General features: G+C 36.4%; 2 long non-coding RNA genes across 11 annotated transcripts in view; one reads left to right on the top strand and one right to left on the bottom strand.

Annotated features, from left to right (window-relative positions):
* Positions 1-13,043, bottom strand: part of LOC102158976 (uncharacterized) — a 928,007-nt gene that overhangs the window by 105,057 nt on the left and 809,907 nt on the right. The gene's annotated exons all lie outside the window — the stretch shown is intronic.
* Positions 1-13,043, top strand: part of LOC110261984 (uncharacterized) — a 229,611-nt gene that overhangs the window by 162,618 nt on the left and 53,950 nt on the right. The gene's annotated exons all lie outside the window — the stretch shown is intronic.

The following is a 13,043-nucleotide window of genomic DNA, read 5'->3' as shown; positions in this document are numbered from 1 at the left end:
TGGAGAAATCTGGCATTCTATCCGGCAGGCCTAAGTGCATTCTAAAATGATCACAGTTCACCTTTGAATTAAGGGAAGTTTTCCAGAATTAGTAAATCAGGATGGAATGGCTTCTGAAATGACCCAAGAGTCATCACACTGAATTTTTTCCAGCTTTATTGAGGTATACCTGACAAATAGAATAGTATATATTTGATGTATTCAGCGGGATGACTTGATATACATATACATTTTGAAATGACTACCACGACCTGTTAATGAACCCATCCATCACTGTCATCCTACTAATTAATTGTTATTCTAAACAAGGATCTGGTTTGTCAGATCATTACTGCCAAGTCTCTTTTAATGAAGAGATAAAAAAAAAAAAAAACAAAACTTTGAACACAGTTATAACCATGAATATATTGGTAACAGAGTATCACTGAAATTCAATCCTTTTGCACAGCACTCCACAAACTCTAAGTGGAATATTTAGTAAACTTTCATTCTCTTAAAGCGAAGCAAAAGGAGGCCATCTGCAAAGACATGTGTATGTTTTTAAATTGTAAGTAAATACATGTTTTTAACTCTCCGATGCAGTGGTGTCGTGTTACAATCACCTGGGGGACTTTTTAAAAACACTTATGCTCGGCTTCTTCACCCTCAGATATTATGATTTTTTTGTGATGGAGCTGGGACACTGGTATTTTTAAAAAGCTGCTCAGGTTATTTTACTGTGCAACCAAATTGAAAACTCCTGCTTCAATGTAGCTGAGTATCCAAAATATATGGTGGTATTAGAACTTTGGTACTCTCTCATTTGCTGGGGTGTACTGCAGGGTGTGCCAACAGCCAGCCACTCCCAGTGTTTATTTCTAGGAGCTGGCATCTCTGTTATGTTCTCAATAGTAGTGCGATTCAGTGAGAATATGGACTCTAGAGTAGAAGTGTCTAGTTTGCATTTCCAGCTCTTTCCCTACTAGCTGTGTGAGCTTGGACAAATTACTTATCCTCTCTGTTCCCCAGTTCCTTTGTGTGTTAATGGTGACAATAATGGTATCTACCTCTTGGAGTTGTCAAGATTAAATGACAGATTATATATAAATGAGTTATTATATATAAAGCTCTTAGAACAATTATTGGAAGGATCATTTCTTACTACTAAAAAGAACCCTGGCTCTAAGTCTTGCCCTCTCTCTCCCAGTTACAAAGGGTCCAGTAAATATAGAGTAAAAACAATCATTACATTTTTATATTCAACAAAACACCCCCAGAATGCCTCATCATTTTCCCATTTTGTTGACAAAATTCTTTTTTTTTTTTTTTTTTTTTTTTTTTTGCTATTTCTTGGGCCACTCCCGCGGCATATGGAGGCTCCCAGGCTAGGGGTTGAATCCGAGCTGCAGCCACCGGCCTACGCCAGAGCCGCGTCTGCAACCTACACCACAGCTCACGGCAACGCCGGATCGTTAAACCACTGAGCAAGGGCAGGGACCGAACCTGCAACCTCATGGTTCCTAGTCAGATTTGTTAACCACTGCGCCACGACAGGAACTCCGACAAAATTCTCTATACTGAAAGAGATGAGGATGCTTATGAGTTGTCTCCAGTTCTGTGATTCCTCCAGCTATGGTCCCTGGAAACCACCTGAAGTGTTTCTTAGATACCAAGTTGCCTGGGCTCCATTACTAATATTCTGAGGATGATTCTTATGCACAGTAATGGATGAAAACAATGGCTCCAGTCCATGCCATTGTGTGGACAGTGGCAGGAGGAGAATTATTACGTCCTTTAAATGTCTAGCTCTGGTGTGTCCTCAGACAGAATCTCGTAAATATCAATCCCGGTGTCTATTGGAGGACATGGTGTTGCTGTTGCCAGTGTGTTTATATAGGAACCCCATCGAGGTTGTAGATTTTGGCTTTGCGTAACAAAGCAGTAACTTTATCTCTGAAGGAGCACTTGCCACATTATGTAATTTTTGAGTGGATTTCTCTTCCTGAGTAACTATCTTCTCCGGGTATAGATCTAGCTTAACAATCTGGGGGACCCACAAGGGTGGGTTGAGTGCCTTCCTCAAAATGCTCTAAGTCCCCCTCTGGTGCCTGGGACTGGCCAGAACTGAGAGCCTATCAGGGGAGTGGAGGGGACATTCTGAGCCCAAGCCGGGACTCAAGTTCTGAACCCCGTACCTGTTTCTTGTTCCCCTTGAGGCTGCTCTCTGGTCACTAACAGTCCCCTATGCCCTTCATCAGATGCCCAGAGGAGATTTAAGCCTCGTGCGTAAGGAGTCATCAGGGGTCCTGTGACCAGGCTCATTTCCAGGAGGGCAGCCTGGTGAGTGGATTACTTCTCTGGACTGGCATGTTTTTTGTTTTTCATGGGATCACATAAGAATGAGCTGCCAGGTGGTGCTGACATGCTGATTTGGGGAGACCCACTCATTTCCATCCAGAATAAAGACTGTTGATATGCATTGATTGGAAAATTATATAAATAGAACTCTTTCCTAAGTCTTCATTTATAAATTGTTAAACCTCTCCTCACATTAATTTTTTCTAACTGTAAGGACACTGGAATAATTACTTGCTCATCCTATAGATGCCCCTGACTCCAACTTTTAATTCTTTTCATCACCAAGCTTAAAACCATCAGAAATAACTATACCTTCCTCCCCTGCCACCGCCCCCCGGGATGCCCATTACATAACTGGGGTTGTAGTGCAATAAATATTTGGAAGACAGATGTGGAGAAATTTAAGATAGGCGGGATATGCTGCCACAGTCACTCTACAATCCTTTGTGAATTACAAAAAAACAAACTTTGTTTCTCACTCATGCAACAGATTCGCAGTGCATTGATTATGGGCTCTTTCCCAAGTATCTTTGTGGGATTCAGGCTGGCAGAACAGCAATATCAGAAACATTGTTTGTTCCAAAAGCAGGAGGCAAAAAACTCTGAACACCCTCACATAAACAATTTAATAACTTGGTGCAGAAATGATACATATCATTCTGTTCACAACTTATTGGACAGACCTAGTCATGTGGTTTTCGCTTAATGACAAGAGGTCCAGGAAGAGAAATCTAACCGAAGGCAAAAAGCCAGAAATATTTGGGGACGAGCACTAATGACTACCACAGATGTATTCAAGGTAGTACACTTATTCAATATTTTGCAAGTTGCTAAAGGAAATATCTAGAATTGTTGCTTCTGTTATAAGGAGTATCTTTTTAAAAATTGTAGAGACTGAGAGAAGACATAAAGGACTTCTTATAAATAACAAATATTAGAAAATTTAAAGCTAATGTTTATATAATTTATAAATAATAAGGTGATACTACTAATTTTATTTCCTTATAAGGCAGAGTCATGTTGTATGAAATTCATGCTAGACTCTAAAAGCAAAAATCTGAGCAAAGAAAAGGCAAAATACCCAAATACTAAGAATATTATTTCTCGGTCAAGAGTACATGAACAACAACTTTTCTTTTCTCTCTCTCTCTTTTTAACTTTCTATTCCAAATATTCTATAATGAACATACATTCTTTTTATCATGGAAAATTATATGAAATAAACTGTACATTACTAATGTCTTAGAGAAGAGGAAACTGATGGATTTTTACATATAAAAATAAATTATTGACTTGTAAGTTAGTTAGCTGGGAAAAATCTTTTCCTTCTCTAGGAGTTTAAAAGTAATATTTACACTCATTAATTTGGAGGATGAAACCTAGTAAAGGGAGAGGGATGCTCTATCCCTGGATTGGTACCAAAAGCTTTCATTCTACTTTAGACAATTCTGTGAGAGACACAGCTGCTTGTCAAAGAGAAGCTCTCTGTTTATATTTCAGCTTTTAGCATTCTGTATTTATTTGGCTGTCTTTTAGGTATTTGATTTTGGTGAGATCTGGAATGTCGTTTAGGAAGATTACAACATATCTTAGGTTTTTATTGAATTTTGAAACAAAATAATGCATGATCAAAATTTGAAAGGGCATATTTTTTCCATAAATAATTAAAAATTTTTTTTTCAGTGTCATGGTGACAATAGAGCAGTGGTTGCTTTAGAAGGAGGATGGGGAGGAGGCGTAGAAGGACATAAATGGTATGAGGAAACTTTTAAGATCAGTAGATAAGGATACATTCTTCCTCTTTGTTTTAGAGATAATTTTATATATGTGTGATAACATTAAATTATAGGATTTAAATATGTGCACTTCTACCTAAATGGAGGTATTTTAAAATATAATTCAGTGTATCCTATAAATAGCGGTTATTTGAAGGCCTTAATCTTACATTAAGCTACTAAGCTACAAAGGTCAGACTTAGATCCCTTAATGTTTAATGTTTTTATCAAACTTGGGATTGGAATGTGAAATTTTCATATAATACCAAACTGGAGAGAAGGAAAAGAATTGTGACAGTCAATGTCTGTATGAGCAAAGATGTGACATTAACAAACTGGAATGCTGCAGGTGCCCCCACCCCTCAAAAAAAGGATAAATAAATAAATTTTTAAAAATGCCACGGGTGTGGCCCTCTGAACACACACACGAACAAACAGACTGGAAGTAACCAGTAACTATTGACTGTGCTTTTAAGTTATAAATGTACTTTCCACTTCAACCTGAGGTCTGTGACTCAGGTTTAACTAGACAGAATCTTCATTTAAAGCAATTTCATTGGTAACTGTTAAACATTATTGTAATCTACTAATGTGTCTTATTGATGGTACTCGGACAGTTTTGTTTTAAGAGTGACTGACATGTTTCAGGTAGACCTTGAACATGACTAGGCAACATTTTATAAAAACCCACTTTGGTGTGGTGATTTTGAGAATAGCATCAAATGTGTGAGTCTGGAAATAATACTCAATGGATGATGGTAAATGAAGTTTAAAATTCCAAGATAAATATCAACATTGATTGCTAGCAAATGCCTTGGGAACAAACTGAGTTATTATTGTAAAATTTAGAAGTATTGTGCCTTCTATAAAATGTGATTTCTTTCTTTTTTATTATTTTTTTTTCAGGGCCGCAGTTGTGGCACATGGAGGTCCCAGGCTAGGGGTCCAATTGGAGCTGTAGCCACCGGTCTACGTCACAGCTCATAGCAATGCTGGATCCTTAATCCACTGAGCCAGGCCATGGATCGAACTTGTGTCCTCTTGGATGCTAGTCAGGTTCGTTACCCACTGAGCCACAACGGGAACGCCTGATTTACTTCTTTATATTCTCAGTGTATTGAATCTTGGATTCTCAGTCCAATGTTTAAAATTCTGGTTAATAACTAAAATGATGCTAAGCTCCTAATCATAGCAAAGGCGATTTCTACATGAAGAAATGCAGAAGTGAGGTGTAAGTATTCTTTTGATCTGACAGATCAGCTGTGGCACTTATGTTCTACAAAGACCCAGACATTTGAGTCACTTTGATCTTCTCACCATTTATAAGGGCCACAGCTGATTGGATTAAGAGATATTTGCTTTCAGAACTATCTTACCACTGAATATGTAGAAATAATCTAAGACTAATTTAAATACTTTTAAATTCTAATACTTCACATGCACAATGAGGGATGATCCAGTTGCAAAAGGATGTTTGTTAACATTTCTGGGTTAAATGGCCGATGGTTCAAATAATAATTGAAAACTAACTGAAAAATGTACTCTCCTCCAGAAAAAGCTTCTATATAGAGCATGATTTGCACCGTAGCCAAAATAGGCAGTTTTCCATTTATTTTCCCCTAAGCCCTTGAAGTGGAACTCAGGAAGCATTACGTTCAAAATGTTGGAGTTCCCGTCGTGGCGCAGTGGTTAACGAATCAGACTAGGAACCATGAGGTTGCGGGTTTGATCCCTGCCCTTGCTCAGTGGGTTAACGATCCGGCGTTGCTGTGAGCTGTGGTGTAGGTTGCAGATACAGCTCGGATCCCGCGTTGCTATGGCTCTGGCGTAGGCCGGTGGCTACAGCTCCGATTGGACTCCTAGCCTGGGACACTAGCCTGGGAACCTCCATATGCCGCGGGAGCGGCCCAAAGAAATAGCAAAAAGACAAAAAAAAAAAAAAAAAAAAAAAAATTTGGAGGTGGATGCAGTTGCCAGTTCTCTTTGTTTAGCAACTGGCAGAATAACTCTTTAGGGGAGGAGCTAAAAATGTATTTGAATTTTAAAGACCAGCAAGATTAACAAGGCCTTGCAACAGCTAACTACTAAAGTTAAGGAAGAGCTGTTAGAGTTCTTTAAAACATCTGTCCCCAGTAGTTGTCAGCACATAGGCACTCACTAAGTGTTTGAGTGACCCACTGGTGAAGATGCTGGTGACACTGAAGAATGAGGGAGAACAGGGCATCTCTAATATACACTCAAGTCTGGGGTCCAGGAAAATGTGTAGTAACAGTAGCAATGCTTCCTATGGATAATCTTCTTTCTTAGACCCATTTGGGAGATGGGGATGGCAAGTGAGATTCTAATAATCAAAAACTCAGTTCTATAAAACAAACTCGTGGTGTCAAGAACAATTTGAAAACTTCACAGGCCATGCTCTTCTCAAATCCACAGATGGTCATCATAACAGTGGCATGGATGGCTTGCTATGAAGTTTGGTGTTATCACGAGACTGAATTTGAGCTAATATGCAACTGGTGAACCTTGCAGGCCCCAAGAACCTCCTATAGGGGAACCTCCTGTTCCTTTCCTTTCCAGCTGTTTGTAATGCAGGTAGCTCCCAGCATGACCTTGGTAAATATATGTTAAAAAGAACAGAGCTACAAATGAAACACGGTTGAATATCTGAATTGTCATTTAGACAAGAGCCTTCCACTGAGCAGGAACACCCTGTTTGGACTTCATATGAATGAGAAATACACTGCCATTGGGGGAAGGCACTGTGATTTGGGGGTTTATTTGTTTTAGCAGCTAGCATTACATAATTGATACCATTGGCAAAGCATTTGTTGTCACATTGCTATATCAAAGATAGGCACATATTTAGGAAAATATTTACTTTATGGATGGGGGCTGTGAACAAGGGAGAAATTGCTACTTTTCAAATGCAACAGTAAGTTTTCATTACATCAGGAATTGGGACCTAGGCTTCTGATACTCAGCTCATGCTCTTAACTGAAAGTAATCTCTCAGCTTTAAAATTCTATATAATTTAAGCATACTTTTCTCATGGAACTTATTACCTTTCACTATAGTATAGATATTCAAATACATATTTTAATATTATTTTTCCTCCTAGATGTTATGCCCTTAAAGCCTGGGATTATGGGTGACATTGTATACCTTAAAATATCTTGTTCACTGTTTTTCCTGTTTTGTTCTTTTTTTTTTTTTTTTTTTACCATTTTGAAGGCTAAATAATTGTTTATTAAATGAATGTTCCAGATGTCAGTCAATATTCATTTATATTAAATAGGTGAGGGATCATCTAGATGGGCATACAAATTATTTAAATTTTGCCCCACCTGTGGCTACCATGGAACTTAAGACCTAAGTTTAGCCCTGGTTAGAAATAAAAAAACCCTCTATGCTTTAAAAATATTGGCAATATTCCTTATCCAAGAGTTAAATAAAATGGGTTTTATTTGTGTAAGCATTGATTTTTTTTTTTTGTATAGCCTAGGTGAAATCTGAAATATTCTTACAAAAATGATTCAAATTCTAAGTTGTCATTTTTTGAAATCAATTTATCTGTCTATCTATCTATCTATCTATCTATCTATCTATCTATCTATCATCTGTCTATATTCCATTTGATTATTTTTCTGTGCTGCATACAAGCCACTGAACAGCTGGAGAAGAATAAAATTCTTTGTGTGAGTTGTGACCATGAAAATGTAAATATATATGACTAAGGAGTTATAAACAAATCATTTAGTTCTAACAGTAAGTTACATTATCCTAAAATGCAACTCATAGTTTTATTTCTAGGCATCTGTTTGCATATTATTTTTTTCATTAGCAGTTCTGAAATTTTGTGCTCCTAGATCTTGAAAGCATACTTGTTATTTACTTTGATAGAAAAAAAGCTCATTTTCTAAATCCACCATTTAATTAAAGGCTGAAGATGTAACCAAAATGTAAACTGCTTATGTTTGTCTAAGATATTTATATTATTGCTTTTAAAAGATAATTAGGATGATCAAGATATTTAATATTAGGATGTTAGTGCTAGTTTTACAGTGCTTTGTAATATGAATCAGCTATTTTCTGCAAGACCATATAATTTGGAGGTCATTAAAATTTAGAAATACCTTAGTCCCGAAGAACACTATATTTTTTCCTTCTGTGTTATTGCACACATCCTCATTATCATTACTATATCAGACATTGTGAGAAAGATAACAAGCTCATATATTGGTCCTTGTTTTTAATACATAATCTGACTGGAAAGATAAATTCATGTTAATAGACAACTTCAATGCAGGGCACTAAATAGAGTGCCAATTAAGTGGCAGAGATTAAGCAAAATCTTAAAGAACAGTTGAAATTTAGATAGGCAGAAGTGAGAAATGAGGGCCTTTCAAGCAAAGAAACCTAAGTGGGAATGGTAGATAAAATAGAATAAAGGCATAGTTCTCAACCCATTGGAATCATCTGAGGACAAAAAAATTCCTGTGCTGAGGCTGCTCTAAACCTATGAAATAAGGCACTTTGTGGGTAGTATCAGGAATCAGTAGTTCTAAATCTTCCCCAGTGATTGATTCTGTAGGGACAACAAGCTTGAGGACTGCTGGACCAAGGCATGCCATAGTCATTGTCGGGCCTGCTTGGCTACAACTTGGCTAGACCAGCAGTGTAAAGGGACCAGATGGGAAGCCTTTTGTCTTTTTCTAGGGCCACACCAGTGGCATATGGAGGTTCCCAGGCTAGGGGTCTAATCGGAGCTGTAGCTGCCGACCTACGCCAGAGCCACAGCAATGCAGGATCCGAGCCAAATCTGAGCAAGGCCAGGGATTGAACCCGCAACCTGATGGTTCCTAGTTGGATTCGTTGACCACTGAGCCACGACGGGAACTCCTGGGAAGACTTTTGAATGGAAATAAATATGCCAGGATCATGAAATCCTGTAAATCTTAGTTACTGGGAACTGAGGGAAATTAGAAAGAAAACTAAGTTACAGTCAAGTTTTCAATTCCCAATGACTAGAACTGTGAGGCGATTAATTATCAGAGGAAAGAGCTGGTCATAAGGTGGAGAGGATGATGACTTCAGGTTTAAGCGCATTGATTTTAGCTAACATTGAAATGCCAGTCTCCTTTAGACAGGGTGTCCCACTTAAAGGGAACAAGGTATCTAGAGGATTGAGAAGTTCCCGTCATGGCTCAGTGGTTAATGAAGCCAACTAGCATCCATGAGCATGATCCCTGGCCTTGTTTAGTGGGTTAAGGATCTGGCATTGCTGTGAGCTGTGGTGTAGGTTGCAGATGTGGCTCAAATCCCGCGTTGCTGTGGCTCTGGTGTAGGCTGGTGGCTACAGCTCAGATTTGGCTCCTAGCCTTGGAACCTCCACATGCTGTGGGTGAAGCCCTAGAAAGACAAACATACAAAAAAATAAAAAAATAAATAGAGGATTGAGAAGCACTGTGAAGTTCACAGTCTAGGGATATGGGCTGTTTAAAAGACTACAGTCAAGTCATAAGGCTGTAGAATGCTTCCCCTTCCCTCACACCTTACCATCCCATCATTAATGACTTTTTTACTTTAGTTCTTTTCACTTAGTATAAAATGTTTTGCTGACAAGAGAAATTTCCCCAAATTAAACAGATACCAAAACACAGACCCAGGAAGGCCAGAGAAATCGAGTAGGATAAATGCCAAAGCAAAGCAAAACAAAACTATGGCTAGGCATATCATATTCAAATTGCAGAAAATGAAAGATTAAGAAAAATTCTGGAAGAAGCCAAAGGAAAGCAACATCTTATTTGTAAATGAGCAGAGATAGTTATATCTGACTTCTCAAAGCATGCAAACAAGAAAAGGGTGGAGTAAAATATTTAAAGGGTTGAGAGAAAAAACCCACCAGCCTAGAATTCTATATCCTGCAAAATTACCCTTCAAAAGTAAAGGAGAAATAGACTTTCTCAAACAAACTAAATTTAAGGAAATTTGCTGCCAATAGATTTGTCTTGCAAGAAATGTTAAAAGAAGTTCTTCAGAGAAAAGGGAAATTATAGAAATTATATATGTCAGAAACCCAGATTTATATAAAGAAAGGAAGAGCACTGGAGAAAGAATAAATAAAAAGAAAATAAAAACATTTTATTTTTCTTAATCATAATTGATCTAATAATTGGTCAAAGTAGTGGTAGTAAAAAATACTGAATTTAAATATATTGATATATAAATGAAATGAATGATAGCAATGAAACAAAGAACAAGAGAGAAGAATTAGAAATATCTTGTAGGTAAGTTATTTGTCTACATGTGAAACCATACAGGATTTTTTGAAAGTACACATAGATTACTTGTAAATTAATACTGCAAAGTCTAGGGCAACAACTGAAAAATTAATAAAAGAAGTATAATTGACAAGCTAAGAAAGAAAAGAAAATGGAATTATATAAAATGTTCAGAGAAGTCCACAAAAGGTAGAAAAAGAGTGGAAGGCAAAAAAAAGAACAAAGGCAATGACTAGAAAACAGTAACAAATATGGTAGATATTAATTTAACTCTATCAATAATAAATTTAAACATCAATTAAAACACAGAGATAGAGTGGATTGAAATACCTACCTAATTAGATGTTTTCTTTGAGAGAGATATTTTTAAAGATACAATATAGATTGAAAATAAAAGGATGAAGAAAGACATGCTAACACTAAGGAGAAAAGGTGGAGTAGTTATGTTAATTTCAGATAGAGAAGACTTTAGAGCAAGGAAACTTATCAGGGATAAAAAGGGGCATTAAATATAAATGGGATCAATTCTCCAAGAAGATGTAGCAGGTCTTAATGTGTCTGAACCTAATAAGATATCCTCAAAAAATGTGGGCCAAAAACTGATAAAACTGCAAGGAGAAATAGATAAATTCACTATACACTGGATACTTTAAGATCTTTCTATCAGAAATGGACAGATCCAGTAGGCACAAAATCAGTAAGGATCTAGTTGAACTCAACCACACCATTCATCCACTGGATATATTTGGCAAAATATTCAAAAGACTCTCTAAATTAATAGGCAAATATATATATTGCAAGAATGAAATACTAAAAATCTTCAATAAATAAGCAAGGAAAAGAATAATCTAAATGATTAGTCTTTTTCTTCCAGTTTTATTGAGATATAATGGATATGTAGCACTGTATTGGTTTAAGGTTACAGCACGATTTGACTTACATATTTGACATCACAATCCTGAAATCATTACCACAATAATTCTAGTGAACATCCATCATTTCATGTAGATACAAAATTAAAGATGCAGAAAAAGTATTTTTTATTTGTGATGAGAACTCAGGATTTACTCTCTTAACAACAGTCATATACAACATATAGCAGTGTTATATTCATCATGGTTTACATTACATTCCTAACATTTATTTACCCTGTAACTGGAAATTTATACCTTTTGACCACCTTCATTTAATTCCCCCTTTTTCTCTGAGTTTGTTGGCATGGTTTGTAGATGGTAGCTAGATTTAGTGGTGATCATTTTGCAATGTACAGAAATCAATAATTACTGTATTATGTAACAGGATCTAACATAGCATTGTGGGTCAATTACATTTCAAAAACAAAGAAATTCAATTATTACTTTTTAATTTTTATTTTATTAAATATTTTATAAAAATAAAAGCTTTTACAATTCTTGAATTTTGTTTTGAAAACAAAAATTATTTTTATTTTTGTATTAATTTTAATTAATTTTTTTTTGTGTGTTGTTGTCTTTTTAGGGCCGCACCCGTGGCATTTGGAGGGTCCCAGGCTAGGGGTCTAATCAGAGCTGTTGCCACTGGCCTAAGCCACAGCCCCAGCAATGCCGTATCTGAGCTGTGTCTGTGACCCACACCACAGCTCATGGCAAGGCCGGATCCTTAACCCACTGAGCGAGGCCAAGGATGGAACCCACAACCTTGTGGTTCTTCGTTGGATTCATTTCCTCTGTGCCATGATGGGAACTCCTTAACTTTAATTTATATTTAAAAACAAATATGTTTTATATACTTTAAATATTGTATAATATAATTAAATCCTTTGGATCATTATTACTTATAGAAACACAGTCTAAGTGAAAATCTTGGTTATAAAAAGATCATGATGTTGCTGAAATGAAGCAAAAAATAAATTGTAACAAATGAAATATAATTTGTAAGCCAAATGTGATTTTACATTTCATAATATGTTGACATCCCTTGCTCATCATTAGAAATTCCGGACATAACATAGTAATAATTTAGTCATCACTGATATATTTGTGACTTTGTCATATAAAACCCATAGTTTTACACCTATTCTTCATTTTATTTAAATGCATATCTGTCAAGGAGGAAGATAAATCATAATTTGCCATCATAACTTACAACTTTGAAATGCTGAGGCATAGAGGACATGGGCCTCCATCCCCTCCACACTCTTCCCCAGGCTCCTCAAACCTTAGGGCGAGTCTGCTGTATATGATGGATCCACCAGACTCAGGCTGGGGAGCATCACAATGTCACCCCTCATGGCACACCCAGGAAATGAAAATTACTGAGAACATGAGGTAGGATATTTGCTAAAAAAGAGAGCATGTCTTCTTTCTATAATATATCTTAAAGCAAGTAAAAATAGAGTATTAATGGATATAACAAGTATTGAACTTGTACTCTGTGTTCATGTAAAATATTTTCAAACGGTAAAATTAGAAACAAGAATTCTCACATCCATGGTTTTTTTAATATTGGGCTTTATGTTTAAAATTACTATTTGTTATTTTGAATTTAGATGTTTTATATGATCTCTTCAAATTCTTAGTAGTAACCATGCAGAGAATGTTTTTTCCCAATAAGAAAATAACAAAAACTTTAAGTAATTACACATATGTAACAGTTTATATTATGTAGGCAA

This window comes from Sus scrofa, chromosome 8 (genome assembly GCF_054392235.1).
Source record: "Sus scrofa isolate SSC_HxYL_T2T_F1_AM1 chromosome 8, Sscrofa_HxYL_maternal_Yorkshire_Landrace_v2.0, whole genome shotgun sequence".
In the NCBI taxonomy this organism is placed as follows: domain Eukaryota; kingdom Metazoa; phylum Chordata; class Mammalia; order Artiodactyla; family Suidae; genus Sus; species Sus scrofa.
This window is presented reverse-complemented; position numbering and strand designations above follow the sequence as displayed.